This window comes from Oryctolagus cuniculus, chromosome 2 (assembly GCF_964237555.1).
Source record: "Oryctolagus cuniculus chromosome 2, mOryCun1.1, whole genome shotgun sequence".
In the NCBI taxonomy this organism is placed as follows: Eukaryota; Metazoa; Chordata; class Mammalia; order Lagomorpha; family Leporidae; genus Oryctolagus; species Oryctolagus cuniculus.
In genome coordinates this window covers 126,299,207-126,318,051 of record NC_091433.1, presented here as the reverse complement: position 1 = coordinate 126,318,051, position 18,845 = coordinate 126,299,207, and the positions used below count along the sequence as shown (strand labels likewise).

Below are 18,845 nucleotides of genomic sequence, written 5' to 3'. Positions count from 1 at the left end.
TATTGTTGTCTATTGACAAGGAGCATCCTGAGAAGGCAAGGAAAACATATAGGTTGTGAATTTTATTAGAAATAAATTTAAGAACAGTGGAAAAGTGTTATGGTGTATATACGAGTACTGTTTGTGAGATGTACAGATTTGTGTAGACACACCTTGGAGATATTGTGGGTTAGTTCCAGACACAACAATAAAATGAACTGTGCAATAAAATGAGTTATAGGAACTTCTTGTTTTCCCAATGTACATAGCTTATGTTTAGACCATAGTCCATTAAGTGTCCAATAGCATGTTGTTTTATCCATCTCTCTACCTTAATTATAATGCTCAATTGCTAATTATCTGAGCCTTAAGTGAGTCATGACCCTTTTTGCTAGTGGAGAGTCTTACCTTGATATTGATGGCTGCTCACCAGTCAGTGTGGGAGCTGCTGAAGGTTGGAGTGGCTGTGATGACGTCTCAAAACATCAGTGAAGTTTGCTGCATACATTAGCTCTTCGTTTAGCAACATATGTCTCTGGAGCATACAGTGCTGGCTGAGAACATCTTACCTTCAGTAGAAATACTTTCAAAAATTGAGTCAATCCTCCCAAATCCTTTTGCTGCTTTATTAATCAACTTTAGATAATATTCTTTGCGTGTGTTTAATTTTATTTTTTTATTTTATTTAAGGAATACAAACAATGCATTTCATATATACTTTGTTGTCATTTGAACAATGTTCACAGTGTGAATATATATTTTATCTATATACTGTATCTCAAGAAACCACTTTATTTGTTCATCCCTAAGATGTAAGTCCTCATCTATGAAAGTATTATGTTGAGAGAAGTTTAGTCACATCTTTAGGCTTTGCTGCTGCTGCTGCTATTTTTTTTTTTTTTTTTTTTGCTGTTTCTTTGACATCAGCAGTGACTTCCTACAGTAACGTTACAAACTTCTCAAAGTTGTTTTTGGGATTGGAATCACACTCTTCCAAACTACTGTTATCATTCATATTTTCACTTGCTCCCATGAATCATGAATGTTCTTAATGGTATCTAGAATAGTGAATCCTATGTTGAGGATTTTCAATTTATTTTTCTCATATCCATTGGGGGAATCACTATCTATAGCAGTTATAGCCTGATAAAATGCATTTCTTAATAAGGTTTAGAGGTTGCTATTTCTCCTTGATCTGCAGGCTGCAGAATGGATGTTGTGTTAGCAGACATGAAATTTTTTTGTAAATCTCTGTAATAGCTCTTGGGTAACAAACTGCTTTGTCAATTAACAATAATCCTTTGCAAGACATATTTTTCTCTGAACAGTTAGTCTCAACAGTGAGTTTAAAATATTTAATAACTCATGTTGTGAAAGCTGTTCTGTTGTCTAGTCTTTAATGTTTCATTTACAGAACATAGACATAGTTGGTACAGAATAGTTCTTAAGCACCCTAAGGTTTGTTCAATGATAACCCAACATTCATTTGGATTTAAAGTTAGCAGCTGCATTTAGCGCCAAATAAGAGGTCATTCAATGTTTAAAAGGCTTGAAGCCAAGTATTGACTTCTCCTCTCTAGCTATGGAAGTCCTAGATGGCACCTTCTTCTAATATAAGGCTATTTCATCAACATTAAAAGCTGTTTTTTTTTTTCCGTTTGTTTTTGTACAGCCCTTTTCATCAATGATCTTAGCCAAATCTTCTGGATAATTGTTGGAGCTCCTACATGAGCACTTTCTGCTTCACCTTGCAATTTTATGTTACAGGAATGATGTATTTTCCCCCTTAAGCAGAATCAGTCAATCTGCTAGTTTCAGCAATTTCTTCTCCAGCTTCCTTCCTTCTCTCAGTAGCCTTCATAGAATTGAAAAGAGTTAGATTCTTTGTCCATATTAGGCATTAGCTTCAGGGAATGTTGTAGCTGACTTGATCTTCTATCTAGACTTTGTCCTTTATCAGCAGTAACACTGTTTTGCTTTCTTATTATTCATGCATTCACTGCAGTGGCACTTTAATTTCTTTCAAGGGTTCTTCCTTTGCATTTACAACCTGGCTAAGAGTTTGGCACAACAAGTCTTACTTTCTGCGATCTTGGCTTTCATCGCCAAATCTAATCACTTCTAGCTTTGTATTTAAAGTAATACATCTGTTTCTTTGACGTGAACACATAAAGAAATTATATATATATATGTTATATATATAATTATATATATATATTATAGAATTACCATTTCGCCCTATTAAAATATTGTGTTGCAAGAAGTAGAGAGACTAGAGTGGGGGGAGATAGGGGAACTGTCAGGGTCAATTGGGGTAGCAGTCAAAATGCAAACATTTATACAACCAGTTCACAATATTATATTGGATGGTTCATGGTGGCCCCCAAACAATTACATTAGTAACATCAAAGTTCACTAATTAGAGATCAGCATGACAGATAGAATAAGAGTAATTCTTAAAAAATCCTTACCAGTCTCGTAAAGAAAGCATAGCTCGGGCACATGCATAATGGAATTCCATACACACACCTGCATTTCTTCTCAAGCCCAAGATGCTGCCTGAGAGGAGGAACCCCTTGAAATCCTTGAGAATGTGGAGCCAAGTCTGACTTGAAGAACAAACAAGTCCATGTTGGAGAATCACAGGGCACTTACAGGCATCTGGCAAAGTTCCTCTTCCTTCCCAGAGGAAACCATGGGCTGGGCTTGACCAACAGCCACTACTGTTACAATCAGTGGAGAAGCAGTGGCAGAACTACTTTTCCAAGAGAAAAAACCAGCCAAGCTGGTGCCTGGAGAAGCTGTTCTTCGGCAGCAGATAGGACAATAATCATACTCAGCTGCCCAGTCTTCAAGATCTGCAGGTTCAAATACATAAAGACTCAGGTAACTCAGAGGTGCAGAATGAAGCAGAAGATAATTTTCTACCCCGCCCCCAAATAAATTTTGAATGGATTAATAAGATGGGAATGAAGAAACTGTTGATATAATGAACAGTCAGTTTCAGAAAGACAGGATGAAAAATGCAAGTGAAAGTAAGCTTTCAGAAGACAAGCTTCGAAAGAGCCTTGAAGAATTCTGGCATGCCATTGGAGGAGTATTTCCTGGGCAGAGACTAATAAGCTAAAAAGATCTTCAGATGATGAAAGTGAATATGATAAAGATGATTTGTTATACAGAACTGGGAATTTAATATCACATCCACTTCTCTTCCTAGAGGAATCTTGAAGAAATGATCACGTACTGATGATGAACATCCTGAAATCTCTGTGCAGTTTCATCCTTTTGCATAGGTTGCAAAGGTCGCTGGGTTGCATAATGCTGTGTCACAAGGTCAGGTTGATCAAACAGATCCTAAAATTTGGAACATCTGTTTGGAGGAGTTTCCAAAATTTAATGGAAGTTTCAGCTTTAATGGACATGGAGTTTTAGCCACAAGTGCTTTATAATATGCAAGTTGGATAATTAATTATTTCTGCTACATCAAGTGAGATGTTTGAAAGAGAAAATGGTAAGGAGCTTTGAAGTCTCTCCAGGTGGGTCCCTTTTGCTTACAAATGGTGTTTCTGGATATTTTCATTTGCTGTGAAACAAAGAACAAAGAACAACAACTAACTGGTATTATGGAAATTTATGCAAAGATTGAAGCATCCACATTCTCTCTGGATAATGAGAAAATACACACCTCTTCAGGCCATGGGGAAGTTTATTTTTGGGATGTGCACGCTAAGAAGTGGCTTCATGGATTTTTTGATGAAGGTGGTATGTATAAGATTAAGCATTGCTACATGTAGGAATGGACATCTATGGCATATGATTCTAATTGCGTAGTGACAAATAAATCTATCCAAGATTTTTGCCTCCAAGAAACAAATCCAAAAGCCAGTGAGAGCTATAATGAACTTGATAACAGGTTTTACTTCTCTTTCAATGCTGTTATAGAAATTTTGGCAATTGCTTCAGAAAAAAAATGAGAGAAGCAGTCAAATTGTTTCACATTCCTTTCATACATCATTTTCAAACTTCTAGTTGTTACCATGAATATTCATTGTGTTCATATCATACATTTTGATACCAGAAATACTTTACCTTTGGAGTCGAGAAAGGCTTTGATGTATATGTTAGGGCAGTACTCAGATTTCCAGAGATTGTTTGAAATCCCTTGAGCTATGAGAAGCCTGCCCTGTTTCATCTTTTCAGAACTTCCCTGAACGTGTGATTATGTTGGGATAATGACTGGCAGACACAACTTTGCTAAATTAGCAGCAATGTATTTACATGGTAGCTTTTGGCTGAAAATAATAAGAGCTTGTAATGTTACAAGAATTACCAAAATGTAATTTAGAGATGCAAAATGTGCTGTTGAAAAAATGACATCCATAGATTTGTTGAATGGAGGGATGTCACAGACCTGTAACCAAATTTGTTTTTAAAAAAATCACAGTATCAGTGAAGTACAGTAAATCAAATGACAATAAAGTGAGGTATGCCTAGTATAAATTTGATAATAGCAATGAATATCATCACTGACTTGCACTTTAGGACATGTGGGGAAACTGCCGCCTTTGATAAATAACTAAATTTTTGATTTTGGAAATATGGCTCTTCTGCTCTCAGTTCTCAGGATTCCTATAGGACCGGCTCCACATTTAGCCTCTGAGAAAGGATGTGACTCAAGCACAGTATCATATTAAATTGGAAGAAATGATTGCTTCAAAGAAGAGCATCTGACCAGCCATAAGTAATAAGATAGAGCTGATGGATAGCTATAGAGCCGTGTGGAACAGATTTTCTCCTTTACTGTCTTAATTGTAACACATAATCATTTTACAAGCATTAGTGAAGCCAATAAAAAAAAATGGAGGAGAATAGGAGCTGATCAAGAGTTAGATCCAGGTCTTAGTGACACTCTTTTAACTCTTACTCAATTAAGCAATACCTAAAACCAGCCCTAGCTTTGGATTTTTCCCAATTTGCATGAATATAGATTCCAAAAGTATAATTCCTAAACCTAGAGCTTGGGTAGGAATTTTAGTTGGTAGTAACCCAGAAGTCATTGAGGAAATGAATTTGAGTCTTTATGTACCAGAGCCAAAGTCAGAGCCAGATAGTTCAAGAAAAGTATAATGGCTGCAATATTTTTTCCTATAATTTTCCCCACCAATAAAAATCCTCTGCTGATGCTGTCTGATGGACCTGAGACTGCCAAGGTAGTGTGAAAGAGTGGAGGGGGTGCTGGAACTTCAGGAGGAGACAGTGAGAGAGAAATGGTTTGGTACAAGAATTTGGGGGCTGGAGAGCTTTGGCTCCAATCAGTTGTGGCAGTTACTTTTAGCTTGTGGTCTTAAGCAAGTTATGTTAAGCTCTAAATTCCTCTTGTGAAATAAAGGGGAGGTAAAATAATAGTTCTAAAGGTCAGTTGATAGTAACCAATAGTGTGATTCACCTGGTACAATGCTTATCAACAGTCTGTGGTAAACTGATGATAATTGTTATGATCATTACACAATCCAAATGTGAGTCTTTGTCACATTTGGACAATGTATTAATAGTAAGGCTCTTTCATTCTTTCAAACTCCAGTGTTTTGATCTGTCAAGTAGGGCTGACAGTTTTTTGCCATATCTACTTCATAGAATTGTCATCAAATGATAAATTATGGCTAAGTCATTCAGAAACTGTTATGAAATGGAGGCAGACTTAAGGTGACTTGAGCAGCTCTAAGCTTTTAGGCATTCTGTGACAATGAGTGACACCAAAATATCTTTCTGAAACTAAAAATGTAACTTGTCCCCTTCTATTGAATCACAGTCTTGCAAGGGTAAAAGTCAGGCATATAAAATTTGAAAAATCTCTGCAGGTATTTCTAAAGCTTGTGAATGCTAGAGGATTGATGCTTTTATACAGATTCTGAACCTTGACCACTCACTGGAATTACCCAGGGAGCTTTACAAACTACAGATTCCTAGTAGATAGCCCACAGCAATTTAATCAGAAGCTTGGGCAATGGGGCTGAGCGAATCCATATTTACGAAAGTTCACAGGGTGATACTGATGTGCATCAATGATTGAAATACCATTGTGTTAGTGAAACGGGAATGTGAATGCATTAATTAAGATCACCATATGCACCAAACATGGCAGTAGGTGTTTTGCATGTGTTACCCTGTTTAACTTTCATTTTAAATTAGCCATGTGGAATAGATGCTGTATCTCTACTTTGCAGTGGAGAACTAAGACTCACAGAGGTTATGTGGCATGCCCAGGGATACGCAGCTAGCTGGGGTAAAGCAATCATTTCTTTTGTTGGGTTGCTTCTCTACTGGCATTTGTACTTGTCAACTGAAGTCTGAGGAAGCTGTATTCTTGTAGAAAGTAAAATTACTTTTTAATGTTGAATATATTCTTCATTTATCTGTTTACTCTTCCTTTTATAAAATCAGTTTTTTAAAAAAAGCTAAATAGAGATAGTTGGGGGTTTAAAACTCATCTGTAATCTTAAAAAACTCAAGCACATTTCAGTGACAGTTGCTATTTCCAATTCCAAAATGAAACACTAGTTTTGAAACAGCCATTAAGAAAAAAACCTTCAAAACTTAAACCCTTTAGGAATATTGAGAACTCTTCTAACAGCTTTAAAATAAGTAGGTTCTCCTCAGATATTTGACAATGCATATAAAATAGTTACTTCTTGGGAACCAAATTAAGGAACTTAGAAAGTGAATGATAAACTACTGTATTACCGTAGGGAAAAGGAAGTAATTTTTTTAACTTTATGGTCCCCCAAAGGGAACTCTGTATCTGATGATATTTCAAAAGGCATCACTCCTTGAATGTCTTGAAAAAGTAAAAGAAAAAAATTTTTATAAAGCTTTAACAATAGATTCCTGCAATTTTTTAAATAGGAATTAAAAAACCCAGTGGGAATGGGAGTCAGGTAGAGGAGGAAGTCGGTTTTGAAAACCTGAGTAAAAGTTCACACTGTGAGGAGTTACAGAAAGTTCCACATATATTTTGCCTTTTTTTTTTTTTCAAACAAGAGGGTTCAAACTTCACATTAACACAGCTGCAACACTAACCGTGGGTCTGTTAATGCTGTCTGCTGACCTCGAAGCCTGCAGTCGCCAGCTTGAGCTGATACCTGTAATGCAGGAAAATTGAAACCACCAAATTCACACAGTAAATTTCTGGAAAGACAGTTTCCTAAGCAAAGTGTTAGAGGTCAGAGTCATCTCAGCTCTCTCCATATGCTGATAACTACTTGCAGGCCTAGGCCAGGAGATATTTTCTGACTCCCGGTCAAAACAATTTAGTGAAAAATATATCTCTTCCAAAAAAAAAAAAAAAAAAAAAAGAAAAAGAAAAAATCTAGGGAAGAATGACACGGAAAAGATCCAAAGTTGGCCTGTATCTTGAATTGTGTAAAACAATGAAATATCACTATCTATGATTCCATTGTTGACTGTTAGGATTTGAATGTTTAGAATAATGTTTATCAATCCTTAGTTTAGTTACATAAGTATTATTAATATGTTCATTTAGTCCATAAGGAAATTAAGAATAAATATTGTATGCATATAATTGTTTTTGCTATATTCAGCTTCCATAAAAATTTTTAGTTTGTATTTTATTTTTGGTCTAGTAAAAATTTACTGAAAATCACGTGATAGCAGTAGTGTGATGATGTATATCAATGGATCTCGAACTTAAACATGCATCACTCTCATTGGGCTGCACATCTACAATTTCTGTTTTAGTGGTTCAGGTTGTGACTTGCAAATCTGAATTACTAAACAAATTCCCAGTGGGTTGCCAGTTAGGCATTAGTAAGGGCCCAAATGCTATACTATTTTTTTTAAGATTTATTTATTTATTTGAAAGGCAGAGTTACAGAGAGGCAGAGGCAGAAAGAGAGAGAGAGAGAGAGAGAGAGAGAGAGAAAGAGAGAGAAAGAGAGAGAGAGAGAGAGAGGTCTTCCATCCACTGGTTCATTCCCCAAGTGGCTGCAATGGATGGAGCTGTGCTGATCCGAAGCCAGGGACTTCTTCCAGGTCTCCCATATGGGTGCAGGAGTCCAAGGACTTGGGCCATCTTCTACTGCTTTCCCAGGCATTAGCAGAGAGCTGTATCGAAAGTGGAGCAGCTGGGACTCAAACTGGCACCCATATGGGATGCCGGCACTGCAGGTGGCGGCTTCACTGGCTGTGCCACAGCGCCAGCCCCAAGCAGTCTTTTTATAACTTCCTCCTCTTCTTTACTTTGACAAATGGACACAGAGGGGACTGATTTTACACCTGACAGGGACACCTCCAGCCTGTGAAAGAAACTGAGATTTCCTGTATTTGCTTGGGAGTCCAAGGACAGTCTTAGAGTTAGGATGAAAGACGCCTAAATGAAGCCTTTCAGATCCTGAAATTGATCAGATGTTACATATACTTCATTGCTATATATGCAGGAGAAAAATATTCAGGGAGACAGTATGTGAGGCAGATAGTGATTTAAACCTAGAGCCTGCCATTTTCCATGATTGTTAAAAAACAACTGAGCAGATCCAAATGTTGCCTCATTCTAAGATTAAAAAAGATCAACACACATCCAAGGTACAACTGAAATGAAATTCAAGAGCATGATTGCCAACTCTTCCTATTTCCAAGTCATTATGCACAATGGATATAATAATGTAGGACCATTTGGGTAAATATTTGGTAAAAAAAATTATGTAACTAGGTTAGATAATTTCTCACATGTGCTAACCAAAATTGATTATCAATTAAGTTATTTCAATATTACCAAATAAAATGCTATAAGAAAATAAAAGTGAGAATTTATATAATTTGGGGGAATAAACTAAAGGAGATAAAATATGGGAAGAATTTGAGAGTATTTTCTCTGAAACATGACTTTTAAATCTATAAATCCAAAGCAACAAATATACTAAAAGCAAATAGCAAATTTAGGAAAATATTAAGAAAAACTAAAAGATAAAGATTGCTATTTTTAATACAGATGCCTGTGTTTTAGATCAGTTGATAAAATGAGACCCAACCAATGGAAATATGAGCAAACCGGGTGAGTAAATAATTCAAGTTCACCAATAAAATGGTCATTGATTAATAAAACATAAGACTGTTTTAAGTTTGTACAATCATGAAAGAAAGGAAAGTTATATAATGACATACTCTGCTTAATTAGTACATACTGTCCCAAGTTAAAAATAAGAAAACCTAGAGAGTGAGATTTTGTTATTTTTTTCACTTCTGGAAAAATCAGTATATAAATATATTTTCAAATCTATATAAATATGTATCTAGTAATTTAATTTCTAAGCAGTTACTCTGCATTTAATTATTGCCAAGAACAAAGATATAACTGTAGGAAATGAATTTATAATTATTTAAAATGGAGAAAATTAGAACATTGTTTATCCCAAATAACTATATTGTGTGCTTTTATAAAATATTAAATTATTAAAATGTTGTTATCAGAGATTATTTAATGAATAGAAGCCCATTTGGGGGAACTACCTAATGAAAAAGAAATTTTTAAAACAGGACATGTAGTATTACTCTCTTTACATGCAAGGCAGTATGTAGCTGATACAAGAAGGCAGAGTCCATGAGCTAATCTCCTACCTCCTTCTTAAGGTCCCTTAAAACTGTCATAAATAATTAGAATACCTGAATCAACAATAAAAACATTAAAAACATCAGTGGAAGAAGGAAATCTGTCATATTATGACACTGGTGAAACATGGTGTAAGGAACACGAAGCACATGAAATGTTTGAAGGACACTATTACAGATGAGAGACTGAATGACGTAGAGGAAGACACCCAGAACCAGGAGAAGCAGGCAGGAAAGAGGTTGGGAATAAGGAATGGAACTCACTCTGGAGGTGACAAAAAGCTATATATAGCCGGCACCGTGGCTCAATAGGCTAATCCTCTGCCTTGCGGCGCCGGCACACCGGGTTCTAGTCCCGGTCGGGACGCCGGATTCTGTCCTGGTTGCCCCTCTTCCAGGCCAGCTCTCTGCAGTGGCCAGGGAGTGCAGTGGAGGATGGTCCAAGTGCTTAAGCCCTGCACCCACATGGGAGACCAGGAGAAGCACCTGGCTCCTGGCTTCGGATCAGTGCAATGTGCAGGCCGCAGCGGCCATTGGAGGGTGAACCAATGGCAAAAGAAGACCTTTCTCTTTGTCTCTCTCTCTCACTGTCCACTCTGCCTGTCAAAAAACAAAACAAAACAAAAAACAAACAAACAAACTACATATAGTCTAAGTAATGCCCCACTTTTCTCCCATCCTCACACACGTAATGGCCAGGAATTTTCTCTTAAGTAAAAATTAGAATTAAGTACATAATCTAAGATTTGTTTGAATACCCAAGAGAAACAGCCATTTCTGCTGGAAATAAAATTGTTCCAGAAAGAGAGAAATTCATCTACCAATTGCTCCCAGTCATGCTCTGGCAATGTCTCTTTTGAGAAGAAAAAGGTTCTACTGACCTAGGTGGCAAGAAGGCGGGGAGAAGTGATGCACATCTCTCCTTGATTGGGTTGGGAAGGGGCAGGTTTCAAAACGCATAAACACCCAGAAAGTTCATATAGGCAGGGCTAGGAATCAGACCACCTTTATAGATAGATGTTTAATTCTAGATTCCTGTGTTTAAGGGAGCTATTGCTTCTGAAAGGACTCCTATATTTCAGTTCTGTGTTGCCCTGGTTTCTCTGCTTCTGCTGGTTAGGTGTTGTTTCTTCTGCCCATGCCCAAGCTGTGTGACACACAATTCTCTGCTCTGTGTTCCCTCTGCACATGTGCAGCCTTGTCCTAAAAAGTAGGGCCTCGAAAAATACGATAAAATGCAGCATTAAAGAATTAGAGGGGGAAACGCTCTGGGAAAGAATGGAGAATCATGAGAGGTTTTTGAGTTTGAGACATCAGGGAAAAATCCTGTAAGGGGGCAGTAACAATTTCAATTCTCCCTTTCTGTTCATTCTTCTGTCCTGAAGGACTGGGAAGATGTTTTCTCTAGCTAATTCCTGCTGATCAGGGGCATAGATTTTGGGCAAGGAATGGAATTGCTTTGCATTTAATGGTAAATGCCACACATGATGCTTATGTTTCTGCCATTCACTCCCAAATGAAAGCTGTCAGGAATCAAGTCTTTCTAAGGGACTGCTTTCCTCATTTTTCTATCTTTCTATTATTAACATGAAGTGGAAAATGACAATAAAACAAGCAGAAATAATGAGACAATTGACAAAAGCTTTCAGCATGAGAAACCACTAGAAGAATAAATGGAAATTATTAAATGTGTGAGAAAAGTAGAGAAAAACAACCTTGGACAATATTTTCAGAAAAATAATCAAGAGGTATTTCACTAACAATTTCAGACTTAAGTAAAAGTAAATAATTGAGAAAAAAAGGAAATATCTTTAGTATACACACACACACAAATACATACACAGGAACACGCACACACTGCATATCTCCAAATTTAAAATGAAAAAGAAGAGAAAATGTGCTTTGGATTCATATTCAGCCCCAAGGGTAATAAGAGATTCTTTTTCAGCTTAATAAATGTATTTGGTTCCCTCTATAACTCTTTAGCTCAATTTTTGAGGTCCTGAGCATGTCACTTTTACCTTCGTATCTTCAATATAATCAAAAGTTTGCAGCCCAATCCACAGCCTGTTTATTTTGTACTTAAAATCAGCAACAGCTCTAATGTCTTACAGATTTTTGCCTTAGACATTTTGTGTCATAAAGAACTCGCCTTTTTCAGATACTTGATTTGATATAGAGAAACTTGGGGATTAAATAATTATAGAAAATAAAAATGTAGTTATTAAAAACAACTTTTTTCTGTAATGAAGAGTAATTATATGGTGTGGCAGTACTGTTAACAGATTGCTAAAAATCTATTTCTTCTTCCATAATACTAGAGTGGTGGCTCAGCCACAGGACTGTTTATCAGCTAGAAAGTGTATTTCCCAGCTTTATTTGCAGCTAGGCATATCTGTGTGCCTCAATTCTTATTAAAGGACACTGATTGTCAAGTTTGTCACTTGCAGACCTGAGCCTTAAGTGAGTGGTAAATACTTCTATGTGTTCCCCTCTTGGAGTCTTGTTTAAGTTTGAATTTTTTCTTTGCCTTGTTTTGTGTTCTATTTTATAGCATGACCTTCTCTTTACTGCATATAAATGACAACTATCACAAGATTTTAGTGGTAAGTTTTTCTGTAATATAGCCCTCATTTTAAGAATTCTTTAGAAAATTCATTCATTCATAGACGAATAAAGAAAGATTCTGAGATAGACAGAATGAACCCGTGGTTCACTCCTCAAATGCCTGAAACAGCTGAGACTAGACCTCCAAAGCCAGGAGGCCTGGATTGATCCAAGAATCCCACAAAGGTGTTAGAGACCTAATTATTTAACCCTCACTTGTTGCTTCTCAAGATGCATATTAGCAGGAAGTTGTCATAGGTTTAGAGCCAAGACTGAAAGTCAGGCACTCCAATTTGGGATGCAGGTGTCTTGTCTTCTAGTCGAAACACTCATACTGTTTTGACTATTTCAATGGGAAAATATAGGAGAGACAGGTCTAATTTTAGAAATGTGTCTAATGTACCAAAAAGAGCTGTGCCCATATAAACAATATTGCAAGAGTTCAATTACGAGTTACTTATACATATGTAAAACATGATTTATTAAATTAATTTAATAATTTAAAGGATAATAGATAGCATATATAACAAATATATTGTTTGTTTTTGTATATTTATATATATATACAAATACATATAATCACATAATCTGAAGAGAATTATATAAAATTCAAATTATGTAAAAATTACAGGTGATTTTTGCTGATATTTGCTCCATTTTCTAGGATATTTTCAAGTTATTTGTATTTATGAAAACTGAAAAAATGAAAGGAAAATAATTTCCTTTATGAGTCTGTTTTTGTGGCAATTAAGAAAAAAATTTTGTAAACATAAAAACAATTTGCTTCTCTCTCATGTAATCTTGTTTTAGCAAAGATAGGTATGAAACACTTTAAATTAATTAGATAACACTAACAGATTGATTAGCATTCATTTGAAAATAAATACTCTTATATTAAATATTTCCTTAAGTTGTGCACAGTCAAAAACAAAAACATAAAAACAGAGAGGTAAGAAAGACATTTTGCAATACTGTGTTAAAATAATGTCTATATTGGTGGACTTCAGTTCATAAATTATGTATATTATTTGCATTATACTTCAGCTTATTTGTTCACATTTCTCCAGAGTCTTACAAGCAGATATTATTAATTTGCTTTACTTCTTACACCATTCCTACTTGGGAATTGCAGGCTTGTCGTGTCAGGCAAACTTAACCAACCAAGCGAAGTCACTAAACCCTGAAGAGCAAATTACAATGAACAATGTGCTAATCGGGAGTAATGATTGAGTCACATACCTTGCCTAGTGAGAGGAGTCAATTTAAACATCTAAATACAGCAACCACAATATAAAACCCAGATGCAAATAGCCCATGGAATGAAGGACACATGACTGAGAAAGATGAAAAGGCTCAGGAAGTGAATAGAGAGCAACTTGGAAAGATATTTTATTCAATTAATATTTATTTAGGGCTTCCTCCCTTCCACATATTCCCTGTTCTATTTACTTTGAAAATAGAAACTTTTTTTTCATAACAATCCATGGATAACTTGTAAACTTTTATTTTTTTTAAAGATTTGTTGATTTGAAAGGCACAGTTACAGAGGGGAGGTGTGTTGGGGGACAGACAAATTTTCTATATGTTGTTTCACTTTCCAAGTGGCCTCAATGGCCAGTACTGGCCTAGTCTGAAACCAGGATCCAGGAGCTTCTTACATGTCACCCACATGGGTACACAGGACCAAGGTCTTGGGCCATCTTCCACAGCTTGTCTCAGGCCATTTGCAGGGAGCTGGATCTGAAGTGGAGAATCTGGGACTTGAACCATTGTCCATATCGAATACTAGCAATTCAGGCCGTGGCTTAATCAGCTACACCACAATGCTAGCCCCAATATATAAACTTTTCAGCAAATATCTCTGTTACATCTGAGGTGTGTTCCTTAGTTCTGGATTCCCTATCTTTTACTAAGCCTTCTCTTGCTCCACCTCAATTGCAACTGTCCCTTAGGCTCATGGACATCTGACTTCTTTTAAATTCTTTGTTCTGTATCCACACCCAAAATTTCCTGAAATATTAGCAGTTTCCCATTTCACAAAAATTTATTTTAGAAATCATTTTATTCACCCAACTATCAATATGTAAAACATAACCTGGATTTGCTAATAGTGTTATTTGTCTCCCTCCTACCTAAATTTCTTCCTTTTGTGGCCAGTATATTCAGTTAGTCCTAGTGCCCAGGTATGTGTTTCTACTTCTGTTTCCTTCTTTAGTGGGTTTAGAGTCAGGAGATTGGTTCCTGTCATAGCCAGTTTCCATGGGCTCAGTATACCACATAGGGTCTGGTGTTGGGGTATGGTGAGTTGGGGTATGGTGAGGGAGAGGGAGAGGGAGAGGGAGAGGGAGAGGGAGAGGGAGAGGGGGAGGGAGAGGGAGAGGGAGAGGTGTTTCATCCAATAGTTCACTTCCAACTGGCTGCAATGGTTGCAACTGAGCTGATCAGGAGCCAGGAGCTTCCTCTGGGTCTCTCACGTGGGTTCAGGGGCCCAAGGACATGGCCATCTTCTACTGCTTCCCCAGGCCATAGCAGAGAGCTATATCTGAAGTGGAGCAGCTGGGACTCGAACTGACGTCCATGCCAGCACTGCAGGTGGTGGCTTTATCTGCTACACCACAGTGCTGGGCCCCAGCACCACCCCACTTTTTTCTCCATCTCTCTCCCTTTATCTCCCTCTTCTTTTCCTTCTGGCACTCTGCATTTCAACTCAATCAACCAATATTTATAAAATATGGCATCTAATCTCATAGATCTATCTAGAATAAGTGCATGGAATTCTTGAAAGTCCATCTTCAGGTATGCATTGAGCTAATCTATTCAATTTCTGCCTAGTGGTTTTGTTTCGTTCTTTTGAGATACTGTTACCCTATGGACTTAAGTGTCAGCTCTGGAAACTTAGCTCATGCCTTTGTTGAACTGACATATTATTTAGAGCTAATTCTGTTCCTCATCCTTAACACTTAGCATTGGCCATTTCTCTCTTGAATATGATCTTGTTCTAAGGGACTGACTTCATGAGTTGACAGTTGCAAATAAAACAAACCCCTTTATCCCTAGCCTTCCTTCCATGGAAAATAATACGGTGGTCCCATAATTGACTTTTATTTTATTTGGGTGGTGGAGAGGTGAGGAGAGACAGAGATCTATCTGCTGGTTCACGAACTAAACATTCACATTGGCTAGGACTGGAACCGGTTCCAGGAATGTGATCCTGTCTCCCTATATGTAAAGAAATCCAATTACATGAATCACTACTTCCTCCCCAGATCTATATTAGCAGGACCCAGGAATCAGAGCTGGATCTAGAAATCAAACCCTGGCACTCTCAAGTTGGGTATAGGTAACTTAACCTCTAGGCTAAACTCCCAGTGTGACTGCCTGACTCCCTCTTCAATGCAGGTAATAGCCCAGAGTTTGGTTATGATACACAACTTTGTTTAATAACTTCTCACTGTTCTATTTGGTTATGACCCACTGTAAACCCATTCTCACTCAGCCTTCGCTTGGTGAGGGCTCCCTGGCTGCATGACAATGTGGAAGAGACGTGACCTGGACGAGAAGAGATAAAACACAAGGGGTGACATGACTTTATAATAATTCCTTTTTCTGAGATGAGTATTAGTGACTCTAAGTGGTATACTCCCATCTAACTAAGTCCCACTGAAGTGTCCACTGCCTCAACACCATTACACTGGAGACCAAGATTCCAGCATGTGAACTGTAGGGGGCAAATAACATCCAAACAATAGCCACCTTGAGAGGTTTTCTCATTGGTTGTGCCATCCTCTTTTCAGCTATTTTATAAGGAGATCAGCTCTATTTCTCTTTCTTTTTTTGATCCCCCAAAAATATGCTTTACTTTAACCTAGACCTGAGATAGAAATTAATAGCGTTTTAGAGTTGGAGAGGATATATGGTGTTTTTATTTAAAATTTTAAAGGTTTATTTATTTATTTGAAAAGAAGAGTTTCAGAGGGTGACAGAAAGACACACAGAGAGTGATAGGGATCTTCCATCTGCTGCCTCACTTCCCGTTAATATTCTCAATGGCCCAGACTGAGCCAGGCTGAAGCCAGAAGCCTGGAACTCCATCTGGATCTCCCACATGAGTGGTAGGGGCTATCTTCTGCTGCTTTTCCATGTACATTTGCATGGAGCTGGACCAGAAGTATAGCAGCTGGGACTTGAACCAGGATTTGTATGAGTTACACAGGCAGCTGCATGGTGTTTTTAAAGCAGGTGAAATCTTTATGGACTCTTTGACATCTTCAAGTCATAGAGTTTACCAAAGTGCAGTCTGACTTCCAAGGCTTATCAAGAAAGGCCATGCAGCTTCTGACTTCTTTATTGGGACCCTCTCTCTCTTGGAGTCAAGATGTCATGTCAGATGTTGGAGTATCCTGAAACCATTATGTTAAAGAAGCAATGTAAAGCTCCCAAGGTTGACAGTTCAGCTGAGTCTGTCCTTTTGCCAAGATGGGATTATGTTGATAGGCCATCTCTGCTGTGTTTTTCCGAATCTTGAATCACAGAACACTTGAACACAATAAAGTGTTTCCTTAGTCAACCAAGTGTTGAGATGGCTTGTTAAAGTGCAATAGATAAATGGAGCTGGAGAATAGCATGTCTTTGTGTTGCCCCTCTCACTTTGCAAAAGATGAAATTGATATCTACCTTAAACTTCTACAATTTTATTATCACTCATGTAAAGTTGGGTTACTAAACCACTTTTCATGCTCATTCTCCCCTTTCCTCTGCATGGATGATATCTGATGAATGACAAGTCCAGTGGTAGACTGTCACCTTCCTTTTGTTGGATGCTCCAACTCCACTAATACAGATTAGAATTGATTTTCCTCTGTCGGCACCCATATTATTGCTTAATTAGATGAAGAGTCAACTGCAAGTCCCTAGACCTCTTATAACACCTGTCAGCTCTACTTTTTGCTCTAATAATTGTCTTATTAGTTCCAAGTCACTATTTCCATCCATTGAACTATTTTTGAATTACATCACTTTCATAAAATGCACTTGACAGTTTACACTACTAGTGTACCTACACATTAGAAATAACTGTCATAGAGTTTTCCATCTCTTTGCAGCAGCTCTGTGTTTGCTCTTCACAAATAGTCATGACTTGTGAATCTTATTGGTATAAGGAAAAAAAGCTTCAAACACAAGCCTCGAGTGAGATGACTTCAAAGCAGATAATAGAAATCTGTAGCTGAAACTTTTAACATTACTTTATATTTTTGTAGTAAGATGATGAGGAAGGTAATATTACTTTGAGAAGGTGGGGCTCATGGAGGTTAAGTGAAGTTTGTGAGGTTGGGATCTAAACACAAATGCTTATGTGTTTTACTTTGTTCCATAGTGCAGGAAGATAGCAGTGACGACTGTGCATGGTACCTCAGTCATTAAGTCAAAACTTAACAAGGATGATTGACTGGTACACTCTCTGGAGTTTAGCTTTGCATTTTTTTTTCTTGGAAACTGCTAAGAAGGTTGACAGCAAAATTTATTTTCAATTGTTACAACAAAGTTAAGCAAATTTTATATAAATAACTCAGAAGGACTTGCTCTAGAAAAATACATTTGATCAGTAGAAGAACTCTGCTTAAGGGTAACATACTGCTTAATTATGAAAGGATGACGTTGAAAAGAGGTAAGGATAAGTTAATGCAAAATCTACTTAAGTCCTGTTGGTAATGCACTGCCACGTGTGGTGAGGCAGAAATGTTGGGGAGGCCACAAGTACTTGTATACTCCTAGATAGAAGAAAACTACTAAGTGGGAAAAGTCATTATCACTTTTCTCCAAACATGCTTCTTCCTATGCACTCCTCATAATGATTAATTACATCCCTACTCACATAGCCACCTAGACAGAATGAGAAACAAACTTCAATTTCTCCTTTGTCCCTCCTTACTTTTTGTCTACTCATTAAAAAAATTCTGATTCTACTTACTTTTTTAAAGATTTGCTTTATTTATTTGAAAGACAGAATTAGAGAGACAGTTAGAGACAGAGAAAGAGGTCTTCCATCCATTGGTTCACTCCCCAGATGGCTGCAAAGGTCGGAACTGCATCGACCTGAAGCCAGGAGCTTCCTTCAGGTCTCCCACATGGGCGCAGAGGCCCAAGGAATTGGGGATCCTCTACTATTTTCCCAGGCCATAGCAGAGAGCTGGACAAGAACCGGCTCCCATATGGGAAGCCAGTGCTTCAGGCCAGGGCCTCAACCCACTGTGCCACAGCACCGGCCCCTTGATTCTACTTATTAAAGCATTCAGGCCAGCACCGCGGCTCACTAGACTAATCCTGCACCTTGCGGCGCTGGCACACCTGGTTCTAGTCCCATTCGGGGCACCGGATTCTGTCCCAGTTGCCCCTCTTCCAGGCCTGCTCTCTGCTGTGGCCAGGGAGTGCAGTGGAGGATGGCTCAAGTCCTTGGGCCCTGCACCAGGACCCAGGATAAGTACCTGGCTCCTGCCATCAGATCAGCGCGGTGCGCCAGCCGCAGCGCGCTGGCCGCGGCGGCCATTGGAAGGTGAACCAACGGCAAAGGAAAACCTTTCTCTCTGTCTCTCTCTCTCTCACTGTCCACTCTGCCTGTCAAAATAAATAAATAAATAAAT

At 37.8% G+C, this 18,845-nt stretch overlaps 1 pseudogene; it reads left to right on the top strand.

Annotated features, from left to right (window-relative positions):
* The window catches only part of LOC103347788 (U3 small nucleolar RNA-associated protein 18 homolog pseudogene), an 84,487-nt pseudogene extending 71,775 nt beyond the window's left edge, over positions 1-12,712 (top strand).
* Positions 12,713-18,845: the final 6,133 nt, after the last annotated feature.